This window comes from Erpetoichthys calabaricus, assembly GCF_900747795.2.
Source record: "Erpetoichthys calabaricus chromosome 1 unlocalized genomic scaffold, fErpCal1.3 SUPER_1_unloc_24, whole genome shotgun sequence".
Classification (NCBI taxonomy): Eukaryota; Metazoa; Chordata; class Cladistia; order Polypteriformes; family Polypteridae; genus Erpetoichthys; species Erpetoichthys calabaricus.
The window spans coordinates 1,532,781-1,544,867 of record NW_026261590.1 but is presented as its reverse complement, the minus strand read 5'-3'; the positions used below and the strand labels follow the sequence as shown (position 1 = coordinate 1,544,867).

Here is a 12,087-nt window from a genome sequence, read left to right as displayed (position 1 = left end):
AATAAGAGAGCCACCCAAGAGGATGTCATCATAATGTGGGATTTAAAAAGAAAAATTTAACTTGCTTAATTAGTGGTAATTGGTAATTAATCCAATACTTTGGTAAGGCTCCTAATTTATTTACCTTACCTTTCTCGGTCGTAGAAGAGGGTCTCCAGCCTTTAAACTTATATCAAGGTAACTGAAGCACACTCATTTTAAGACAACAGAAAAATACAATTTATTGATAAACACAAGGATTTCAGTAGTATGATAAATGCAAAAATATTGACATATAAGACTGAACACAAACTAGACAGACAGACATTTACAGTAACACATAGGCTGGCTGTTTACTGGTATTTAGAGTTCTACCTTAAACTGACACAGATAAATTGATTTATGATGCCAAGTCTTTATTGATGATGTCTGATGTTGTGTGGAGCTGTTGCTGTGTTACTCCATGTATTCTCTTTGCTGCCTGATCCTTGTCAGTGCTGTGCTGCTGCTTCCTCGTGTTGTCTTCTGCTGTCTTTTTCCACTTCACAAAGGGAACTTTTTAAACTATGAAGTCATGGCTTCTCAGCCTTGTCAGACTATTGGCACACAGCTTTGACTTAACAGACTGGGTCTCAGCTTTGGGTTCAGAAAGAGAATTGAATTTCAGCTTTTCAGCTCCTCATGGAGACGGTGGCTCATAACTTAAGTTGCAGAGTTTCTGAAGGTCCTTTTGCATATTTCCACAACCCTGAGGGAATTCCCAGAGAATTCAGTGAGTGTCCCGCAAATATCCAAAATAGGATGGGGCAGAAAGTTTTAAGGGAAGGTTAAACCTTCTGATTTGATTTAAGTCAAATCCACTTACAAAATCAGTGTCTTTTAATAGGTGGGTTCTTCTGCCCATCTTAGTTTTCATTCCTTGAATTATACAGTAGGTCTTTGTTGTTGCTTGAGTCCATTTCATGTCTGCTGGCTCAAGAGGTCTTCAGAGGGTCTGCTGGAGAGATGTCAGGTCATCAATGAGTTACATCTTTCTTATCAGATGAAGTCCAGACATTTCCTGATCCAAGTTCAAGTTCAGCCACTTAGCTGGGAATGCAGGTGTGGGTGTTGTGCTTCTGGTTGACTTCATGTCTGTTAAATCTGCTTTCTTAACTGGCCTGGTGTGCCACTAAAGCCTAGCAGGATGGGCAATGCCCACTTTGTACTACAGCTACCACCATGTTCTCCCCAACTATTGAAATTTTATTCCTGTAACTATTGTCATGTGTTTATGAATTTAAATATGAAACATTTACAACAAGACTGACTCCCTTCAGGCCCTCATGTCAGTCACATAGATGCGTAAGACCAGATGTGAGCTCCTCATAGCCACTGACCACCGGGTTGGAAAATGGATGGATGGATCTCTGTTCTCTACTGCCCACCTCAATGTCATCTTTGTCTTATTTTCACAGTCTTTCACCATCTAGATGACAGCTGAAGTTTGGTTAAAAGGACACTGAGTGTTACTCTGATCAGATATTCAGTCATCCTGACGTCTTCAAATGGAATTATACTGCCCTAAGACCCAACAGAAGTCCGGAGAGGCGTACTTTAGGAGAAGAAGTCCTGATGTAGAAGTTGCTGATCTGTCGGGTGAGAAGAATTCAGACATATCAGTCAGTCATTAAGAAAGGGTGTAACCAAACCTGAAAATAGGTTTATTAATAAATAGTCATTATAATATTCAATTAAAAAAGAGTCTAAAGATATATGGACGAGTAAACAGATTTATAGGAGCTCTTATTTCTCTTTGACCTGTGCATGTTAATTAAATGTCAGAGGCTTTGAAATTGCAAACATTCGTCTATGTGGTGTCATGGTGAGTTTTCCATGTTCTCTCCATTTGCATGTTGGTTTTCTCAAGTTGCTCCGCTGACCTCTCAATTCTTTTTGTCAGTTATGGTGTTTAGTGACTTCTGGGTCAGTACAGTAGAGCGGAGTGTCAATGTGTAGACAACCATGTCTTGTGACACAAGCTTGGAATTCAGGACTGGTGACTGCATTATATCAAAACTGTAACTGAAAATGAGAGTTTAGGAAATGGGAAGATGGGTGGAGGATTAGGAACAGTGAGGCACTTGCATCGGCATCTCAAGGTTGTGTCTCAATTGTATGGACTGTCAGAAAAAAGGAAAAAAGAAGAAATCTAAAATCTGTATTGTTTAAATCTGTAATGTGGTGTGGGTGAGCCTAAAGTAGACTTATCTGCCATCCAGTGGGCTAACACAATGTAACACAATTTTCTGTCCTGCTCAGTCCAATTCAAGGTTTGTAAGGGGACGGAGCTTATTGTGACAGATAGGGGCCACCACAAACCTTAGATGCAAAAAGCACAAATACAGTCATGGGTTCAAAACAAAAGGTTTTATTATGCCTATTCAACATCTATATATATAGTTCACTAAGCCAGGAAACAAGTAGCCGACCATGGAAAGCACGCCGGAAGGGGCGTGGATTCACTAAACCGCCGACAAGTAAGACGCCAATGGCGCACGCAGGAAGGAGCCACGCCCACCAACTCTTAGACCATTGGATACGACGAAAAAAATCACAGTCACGCCCACCAACTCGGACGCGACGCCTCGAAAAACATGCCGTCATTTCTGTTTGTCTGTGCCACATTCTACTTGCAGCTCTGAGCTACGTTGACTTTTCATTAGTCAACCTCAGTGGAATCTTGGTTCACACAGAGGCAGCGCGAGTGAGAGAGCCGCGCGCGCACACACACACACACACAGAGGCAATGCCAGAGAGAGACAGAAGCATACACAGGCAGCGCGTGAGACAGACCCACGCACACACACACAGAGGCAGCGCCACAGAGAGAGACAGAGGCACACACAGGCAGCGCAAGAGAGAGACAGAGGCGCACACAAACACACACAGAGGCAACGCCAGAGAAAAACAGAGGCATACACAGACGCACACACACACACACACAGAGGTAACGCCACAGAGGCAGCGCGCGCGCGCGCACACACACACACACACACACACACACACACACACACACCACAGGATCACCTGTGACATTCCCTTCACATTGTTTTCCTTTTATTTATAATCCTGTTGAGCAGATCAGACACCCAGGCAAACAACACTGAATAATCAATAGCTGCAACTACTTTGCCCGCCCCCACTCCTCACCTGAGTCGGTTTCATCTCTGTTCAGCAGTGTTTGCCAAATTCGGTCCTGGTGAACCCCTGTGGCTGCAGGGTTTTGTTCCAACCAGATTCCTAATCATTAATGCCGGTGAAACTCATCCGGGATAAGTCGGTTTTTCAAACGCAGCCGTGTAGCAGATTAGTCTAGCAGGATGTAATAATCCGAGATGAATGCGCGCCCTCGCGCTGAGTGAAAAGCCAATATATATTGAGTCTACAAAACATGACCACCAAGTCTTTGATAAAAGAACGTGCGCATTTTTTTCACACAAGCTGAGTGGGTGGGTGTTAGTTAGTTAATTAGCAACTCGAAGGATTAAAAAACATTGAAAAAGCGGTGCGGATTGGTTTGCAGCGTGTAAAACAGTTTGTTTGTCGCGGATAATTTGCTATCCACACAGGGACGAACCGGGAAGTGAACCCACAATCTTCCACAATGCACCGGGCCACATGTTCATTTTTTCCCCTGTGCTTAAAAGACATTAAAAAACTGTTCTGTTTCTCAACTGTGACTCCCAAACAACTCAGTACGCGAAAAGCATCCAGAATCGCAAACAGTGATGCGCCGTTCTATACTAAGGTTTCAACACTGTGTTTTTAATACTTGATCGAATAATGACATCTGTCATTTAAGGGTTTCACATTTTCTTTCTCAAATGTCCTTACCTATATCATGGCAAAGTACAGGGATAAACCTTTATTTTCTGTCTACTCCGTTTTAATTAAGACAGACCAAACAAAACATTTAAGGCTATTAAATGTGATCTCAACAAAAGATCAGGGTTAATTATAATACTAATAACAAGAGCGATTATAATGATACAGTGCAAAAGTAAATACTAATTGAAAGAGCCGGGAATGCATGAGGTGAGGCGTCTTATTTTGTTTAACTCTTGCTATCGTATAGTGCATTCTGCCTGTCGTCATTAGTTATATTTATATTTTTTAGACATCACACACTAGAAGCTGCTGACGAGCCCTTAATTCTCTTCGTTGTCAGTCTGTAGCTACGAAAAAATAAAAGCAATACGACTTTTAACAGACGTCATTGAAGTTGGATCATAACTATCTGTAACGTTAATGAAAATGGCCAGGAGGTGTCACGAGAGAGGTGAGTGTCAAATGCTTCGAAGCTTCAATACGATTTCCGACACAATTGCTTCAAACGTGTTGATGCTTCGCGAGGCTTCACCCTGCCCATCAACGTCCTTCCCCTCTCCTCCGGATTTTTCAAATGTTAATTTTTTCCCTGTGCTTAAAAATCATTAAAAAAGCGGCCTGATTATGCGGCGTATGGTACGCCGCGGGTTGGCTAGTTTATTTCTATTGCACGTTTTCATACAAATGATGTAGCTCAAAGTGATTTAAAAGATGAAGAAAAATTATACAAAATTTGGCAATACAAATTAAAAGAATAAAGTAAGGTTCGATGACCAGGGAGGAAGAAAAAAAAAATCCAGAGGGCTGGAGAAAATAAAAACAAACAGGGGTTTCAGGCCACAAGACCACCCAGCTCCCACCAGGCATTCTACCTAACATAATGACCTCAATCCAGTATGATGTAATGAAAAGTCCAGGACAGTATCTACTACAAACAAACAAAGCAGGCCATTGTGTTAGAAATGCTACTGATTAAAATGTCAGCCTTGAGAGATGCTTGTACATCTAATAACTTTCATTTGAGTGGCCCGGTATTTCATATGTTGGTTTTTCTGACTTTAACTTAAATTGGGTAATTTATCAATGATTACATTTTGGTTGTGGAGTACACCCGCACCAGGTATGAAGTAAGGATAGCCAGTTTCAATCAAGTGATGGACATTAGGTAATGGTGGGCAGGGCCGGATTTATATGAAAAGAGGCCCTAGGCTATTCCACTTATGAGGCCCTTTCACCTTCCATTTTTAAGTTTGTAAATTACATGAGAGATAATAAAATTTTGCTAACAATTTGAATGTAGGCCCCTCTTGATCTTGAGGCCCTAGGCTCAATGGTGGGTGTGACGATGCGGGTTCTCTTCACGCTCCCAACGTCCTTATGGGAGCCCCGAACGCAACACCATCGATACATATAACCGAGATGAACTGACCAATGGGGACAAATCTCACATGAAGCCAGGGGATATATTCAAAAGTGCTTTTATTAAAACAAAAGTGCAGTGTCCAAAGTTCCAATAAATAAATCCTTTAAAAACCAGTGTCCAGCGGGGCCAAAAACCATCAAATCAAAGGTTAAAAATGCAGCAGTTATAAATGCATTCTCACTCCTTTTACTCTCCGGCCCACCTCCATCTTTTTCTCCCCAGCTCACCCATTATTCGCAGCCAGCGGAGACTAACAGCCACGAGGTCCATCAGCTAACCTTCGTCTTGGCCTCCTTTCAGATGTCATTGCCAGACCGCTGAGGTCAGCTCTCCTCCCTCGATCCTTTGCGCACCCGCAGTCACTCCTCAGATCCCACAGGAGGACTCCTCTCAGCTCACCCCACTCTATTATTTTCAGTGGGGCGAACTAGCCCCTTGAGCGCCACCGTCTAACGCTCCTTCGCGGTGCCCCAACTCGTGATGTCTCCTCATCCAAGGTGGCCAGATCGTCCTGCCAAGCTGCCATTCAATCACTTTCTTTAACCTCTGTTTTACTCCACCCTGACCCTGACCCTGACCCTGACCCTGACCCTGACCCTGATCCTGATCCTGATCCTGATCCTTCCACGATTTATTTCTCCCTTCTCAGGTGTCGACCCGTATATATACACACGTACACCCCGTGGTACCTCCGTGGGCGCAGCGCCTTAATCACACACCTCAGGAAGCCAATGAGGCAAACGAGGATGACCGCACCCACACGTGCAGGTGCGACTCGCTCCAATCACCTCATTAACGCCCCGTGGTCGTGCAATCCAACGGCACGGCTATACGGATTTAAAAATTCGACTTTTTTTTTCTAGAAGCCGCGGACCCGCTATACCACAGTGGGCAGAACTGGAAGAAGGAGAGCATTTTGCATAGATTATAAAAAACGTAATATAAAGCGATGCACTTCCTACTTTAAGCAGTTGCACCATGGTCGCGTTTCTTTGTTACATTGCTGTGTAATGAAGATTTTTCTGCACTTCTGTTTGGGCTCCAAGACTTCCTTCTTTAAAGTGGGAGAACTTTACTCCATGGTAACATTTGAAACAAACGTCTTATAATCTGAATGTTTCTTTAAAAAAGTCTATGAAAATGTGACATTTGTTTAATGTGTGTCTGAATACTCGTATAAGGCACTATAATTATTAGAAATAATGTTTTTTGGGAACAGATGACAAATTAAAACTTCACTCCTACCTACATTATATTGGCCTGCAGAGTCTTTGTCTCTGTTTTGATTTTATTTCTCCTTTCATTTAAGCTCTGCATGAGGCACAGTAAAGTGCTGGTACCGTCACTATGTAAAGTTTATCAGTGGTCTTCCACTGTATAAATGGGGGATCTGTGCACTTTGGAAGAGAGAGACTGAAGAGTGTGGACTTGCATACTGGACAAACAAGCACGCATTCAGTTTTATGTATTGTACTCGACATGCCAGGCATTGTGTGGGTATATTTGTATAATGAGTTAAGATACAACAGGAAATAGTATTTCTGTGACTTTTTAAAATGTTGACCCTTTTGTTATGACTGTCTGCCTTCTCTGCCATCTCCACTCCCTCTCTTTCAATGTCTCTGTTTTCACGAATCAAGACTTTGTTAATTAATAAAGTGAGTTCTTGTTGAATCATTGAATCAACCGATAAGGCAAGTATTCTGGCAAAACTCCTGTTTTTCTTGTGTTTTTTCCAATGTTGAACTCCATGATTCCCCACTGATCATGACAACACTTTCAAACTTCATAATTTTGTCTGTTAAGTGGGGTTAATGGTAATCAACTCTCAACTGCTATTGAGTAAGGCCTGGTTTTGTGGTGCTGGCTGTTGCACTGCAAGTCCCCAATGAAACCGTGTAAATCCTAGATTAGAAATCGCATGTACAATGATGTAAATATAAAATAATGCAAACAAATGTAAATAAAAAAAAAATTTAAATATAAAATTGTGTGAATGCAGACACAGTTGTTTTCAAGTCCCCCATCACATCACACCACACTCCTATCTTTTATCCCATTGAATCACTGACATGGAGTGTCGCTTTCACAGTAGACAGAGCTAAACCTTCACAACATGCCAGATTCATTACCATCAGCTCCACTGTTTTGGTGTGATTAAGCAGTTTCGGTTTTGTGTGCCCCTCGCCCATTACAAGTATGTGTCTCAATGAAACATCTGAAAATTCATAAAGTCAAAATTTCAAGTTTTATTAACATTATGCATGCAAAACTTCATGAACCAAAACTCAGCTGTTTTAGAACAATACAGATTTTAGATTGTTCTCCACTGTTGCCGCACTTCCTGATGATATTTCCATACACCATGTACTCAGGATTTTAAGTTGGACTGACAGCAGCCAACATGTGACATTTTCATAAAGACGTGTTCAGCTGCTTCTGTGTGATTTGCTAACAAACAAACAGACAAACGATGTGATCTGAGAGTTAAAATCAATACTATCCACTTCCACAGCCACAGCACCATACATATATCACAGCAGTTGTAGACCCGCAGTTACAGACCCGGAGGTGACAACTCTGTCGTTTCAGAACTGACTTTGTAAAATTACTTTCGAAAGGTCTCGGCAAAGCCCGGAAAGTAACAGTGGGTCAAGGACCCATTCAGAAACTAAGCGATTAAAATGAGAAGGTAAAACAGCACATCAAACCAAATAATACGCATCATTGTGAGGTTCAGAGGGTTTCTGACACCACGTCGCGTCACACATCAAACTAAACAATACAGATCGTTTCTGTGAAATACGCTATTAACATTTACGCTGTGTTCGGGTCTGTGGGAACCATTTAACATGTCGACAAATTAAAATCATCAAGATCTGTGTTAATTGAAAATAGTTTTTTGTTTACATTCATGAAACAAACTATACAATATAATTATAATGTTTGCACCACGTTAGAGTTTAGTAAAACGTTAATAATAAAAGTCTTTTAAAATGTACTATGCATGTGTGCAATATTGTTCTAAACCAATTTAGAATAAACATTTAAGCCAATCTAATATTTTTAAACATGTATGTGAAGAAAATGGCAATACATATTCTACACTGAATTATGCAGTATATTAATTGCATTATATAGAACCGCTTTAGTTTTTGTCACTTTTTATTATAAATGATGGGCCATCAAAAGAAAAAAAATTAAAATACTAATAATAACACACTTTATTTATAAAGCACCCTTCCTATGCCCAAAATTCAGAAAGAACATCCAACTATCCATTATCCAACCCGCTATATCCTAACTACAGGGTCACGGGATCTGCTTGAGCCAGTTCCAGCCAACACAGTGTACAAGGCAGGAAACAAACCCTGGGCAGGGTGCCAGCCCACCACAGGGCACACATCCACACACCAAGCACACACCAGGGCCAATTTAGGATCGCCAATGCACCTAACCTGCATGTCTTTGGACTGTGAGAGGAAACCGGAGTGCCCGGAGGAAACCCACGCAGACACGGGGAGAACTTGCAAACTCCACGCAGGGAGGACCTGGGAAGCGAATCCAGGTCTCCTAACTGCGAGGCAGCACCGCTACCCACTGCACCACCGTGCCACCCCTCAGAAAGAACAACAGGACCTATATAACATTGGCTACAAATAATATCTTCACAAATAAAGATAAATACAGGATATATAAAACATTCAAATAGAATAACAGACAATAATGCAGACTAAAATACAACATATAATACTACAAAAAATATTGAGCAAATAACATAAATTGTGATAAAAATTCAAACCCTGAGTACCTGGACAGATAGAGGGGTAAACTGAAAGAAGGGGCAGAATGTCAGATCTGTTTAATGTCCTCCTAAACTAATGAGTTAAAACAAATTAATGGAGTCAGCTGATGTCATTAAATTTGTGAGGTCATTCTACTGTCTGGGCGCTATATACAGCTGAAGGCCCTGCTGTCACCCACAGAGTGCAGGTTAGTGGGGGGCACCGAATGAGAGGACCTTAGTGGCAGGTCAAGAACAGAATTTGATATTCAATCCTGTAAGACACAGGGAGCAGTGAAGGTGCGGCAGGATGGCTGTGATGTGCTCGCTGTTGGTGGTCCGTGTCAGGACTCTTGCAGTTGAGTTTTGAATCAGCTGGAGCTGTGATATAAGATTATATTATTCTAAAATTAAGATAACTTAATTATTATTTTATAAATTAAGGCATGAGGGTTGCCCTGGACATGACATAAGCTACATAGTGTCTGACAATGGGTCCAAGGATTTCATCCAAATACCTAATGGCAGTCAAGGTGTTGTTATCCAGCCTGTAGAGGTCTGTGTGTCCCTCCATGGATATGCCTCCCCAGACCATCACTGACCCACCACCAAACAGGTCATGCTGAACAATGTTCTCCACAGCTTCTCCAGACCCTTTCACATCTGCCACATCTGCTCAGGGTGAACCTGCTCTCATCTGTGAAAAGCACAGGGTGCTAGTGGTGGACCTGCCAATTCTAATATTCTATGGCAAATGCCAATCAAGCTCCACGGGGCCCACTAGAGGATGTCGGGCCCTCAGGCCACCCTCATGAAGTCTGTTTCTTTTTGTCAGAGGTCAGAGACATTCACACCAGTGGCCTGCCTGCTGGAGGTCATTTTGTAGGCTCTGCCAGTGCTCATCCTGTTCCTCCAATCCTGCTGATGGGTTAAGGACCTTCTCTGGCCCTGTCCAGCTCTCCTCGAGTAACTGTCTATCTCCTGGAATCTCCTCCATGCCCTTGAGACTGTGCTGGGAGACACAGCAAACCTTCTGGCATGGTACATATTCATGTGCCTGCCATCCTGGAGAAGTTGAACTACCTGTGCCAGCACTGTAGGGTCCAGGTATGGCCCCATGCTACCAGTATTGACACTGACTGTAGCCAAATGCAAAATGAGTGAGAAAACAGATGAGGAGGGAAAATGTCAGTGGCCTCCCTCCACCTGTTAAACCATTCATTCCTGTTTTGGGGGTCGTCTCATTGTTGCCCCTCTAGTGCACCAAAGCAGCTGAAAGCCCCTCTGCTACTTCACTGACCTGAGCAATAGCCCAGAAGTTTTATTGACTGTGATACTCAGATTAAAAAGTGCTCCTTTCATTTTTTTGAGCAGTATATTTTAATGTAATATTGTGGTTTTCTAAGTCACTACACGCATTACTGAAATACACTCAATGATAGTTTTGGATATCCCCTCACACTTCAGTCCTTCACAAATGCAGTAGTTTACAAACATCATATTTGAATTTCTCTTTGAGAAGCATGAAAGATAATTGTGTTGAATCTCAACTTATGATTACATTTTTGCTACGTATGTACTATTGAGGGGCTTTTTTTAAATCAGATGGTCACTTTATTTTAACAAGAAATGTAAATAACCTGTTTACTCTTTACTCTTAGATCACATTCTATTTGTTTATCAAGCAGAACTGAATATTTTCATTTTCTACACAATACTGTAATAACTGTACAGTTCACACAGTGAGACACACAAACACACTCACTATACACACACACTACTGGTGCCGTCATTGGTTCCTCTGTGGATTGGACTGTTGAATCGACACAATGGCAGTACATGCTGGGGTCTTTGGCACATGTCGTCCCAGTAGCATGTGAGGTGTCACCAGTGGTTTACTCTGCTCCTCAAGAAGGCTCTGTCTCCTTCTCCCTGTTCCAGTCTCAGTTCAAGGTTGTCGAGATGACAAAAGTATTTTTTTCTGAGATGTTCAATCTTCTTCTTCTTCTTCTTCTTCTTTTGGCTGCTCCCGTTAGGGGTCTCCATAGCGGATCATCTTTGTATTGTTGTCCGCATATTGATTTGATGAAATTTTACACCGGATGCCCTTCCTGACATAACCCTCTCCATTTCTCCGGGCTTGGGACCGACACAAAGAAACATACTGGTTTGTGCATCTCCTGTGGCTGGATGTTCAATATGTTGAAAAAATTGCCTGTGGCCAGCATCCAGTGTAATGTTTTGTCTAAATTCTCCACTCCTCTTTTTGTAGCATTATAGTCCATTATCATTTCTGGTCATGACATCTGACCATGCAGGTCACATTGTTCACCAAGGATGTGTCATTTGTTTAGACAAACTTTAATGTCTTCACTGGCCTATTCTGTGTGGCCAGCAGTTGAGATGGGAGCTCTGCCTTATTTTTTCTTATTGTGCTAAGCATTGTTACCTTCCTCTTGAGAAGCTATGGCATTGTGGCCATGCAGCTTATGTCATGTCCAGGGTAACCCTCATGTCTTAATTTCTCACAGGAGTTCCTCCATCTGACTTCCCTTTGTTAATGAAATGACATCCTCTGCTCTTCTGTGTCTCTGTGATTCCCTTTGAGCAAATTATTCATAGCTTTGGTCTGGGTTATCATTTTTATACAGATGATGCTTAGATCTATTTCAGTGTTAAAAGTGACACTTCATCACAGCCTTCTCAGCTCACAACTTGCCTCAGTGAAATTGAATTAAAATTAAAACCTGAACAGAGCAAAACTCTTTAAAATTAAATTGCAACATAACTGAACTTCTGCAAAGTGGCACTAAAGTGCAACTTAAGAAAACAAGCAACGCTTCAACCATTCTTGGTGATGATCTCATCAGACCTTCTTTTACTGCAAAGAATCTCGGTGTCACTTTGATTCCTCCTTTTCTTATTTCACCATGTAAACCACATTAAGAAACTTTCTTGCTTCCACCTGTGTCACATTTCTTATGTTTGCTCATTCCTGTCCTTTTCTAATGCTGAGAATCTTGTTCCTGCT

The 12,087-nt window shown here is 41.8% G+C and overlaps 1 protein-coding gene across 19 annotated transcripts in view; it reads left to right on the top strand.

Moving 5' to 3' along the window:
* Positions 1 to 12,087, top strand: part of LOC114644491 (NACHT, LRR and PYD domains-containing protein 3-like) — a 201,985-nt gene that overhangs the window by 97,692 nt on the left and 92,206 nt on the right. The window lies entirely within an intron of this gene.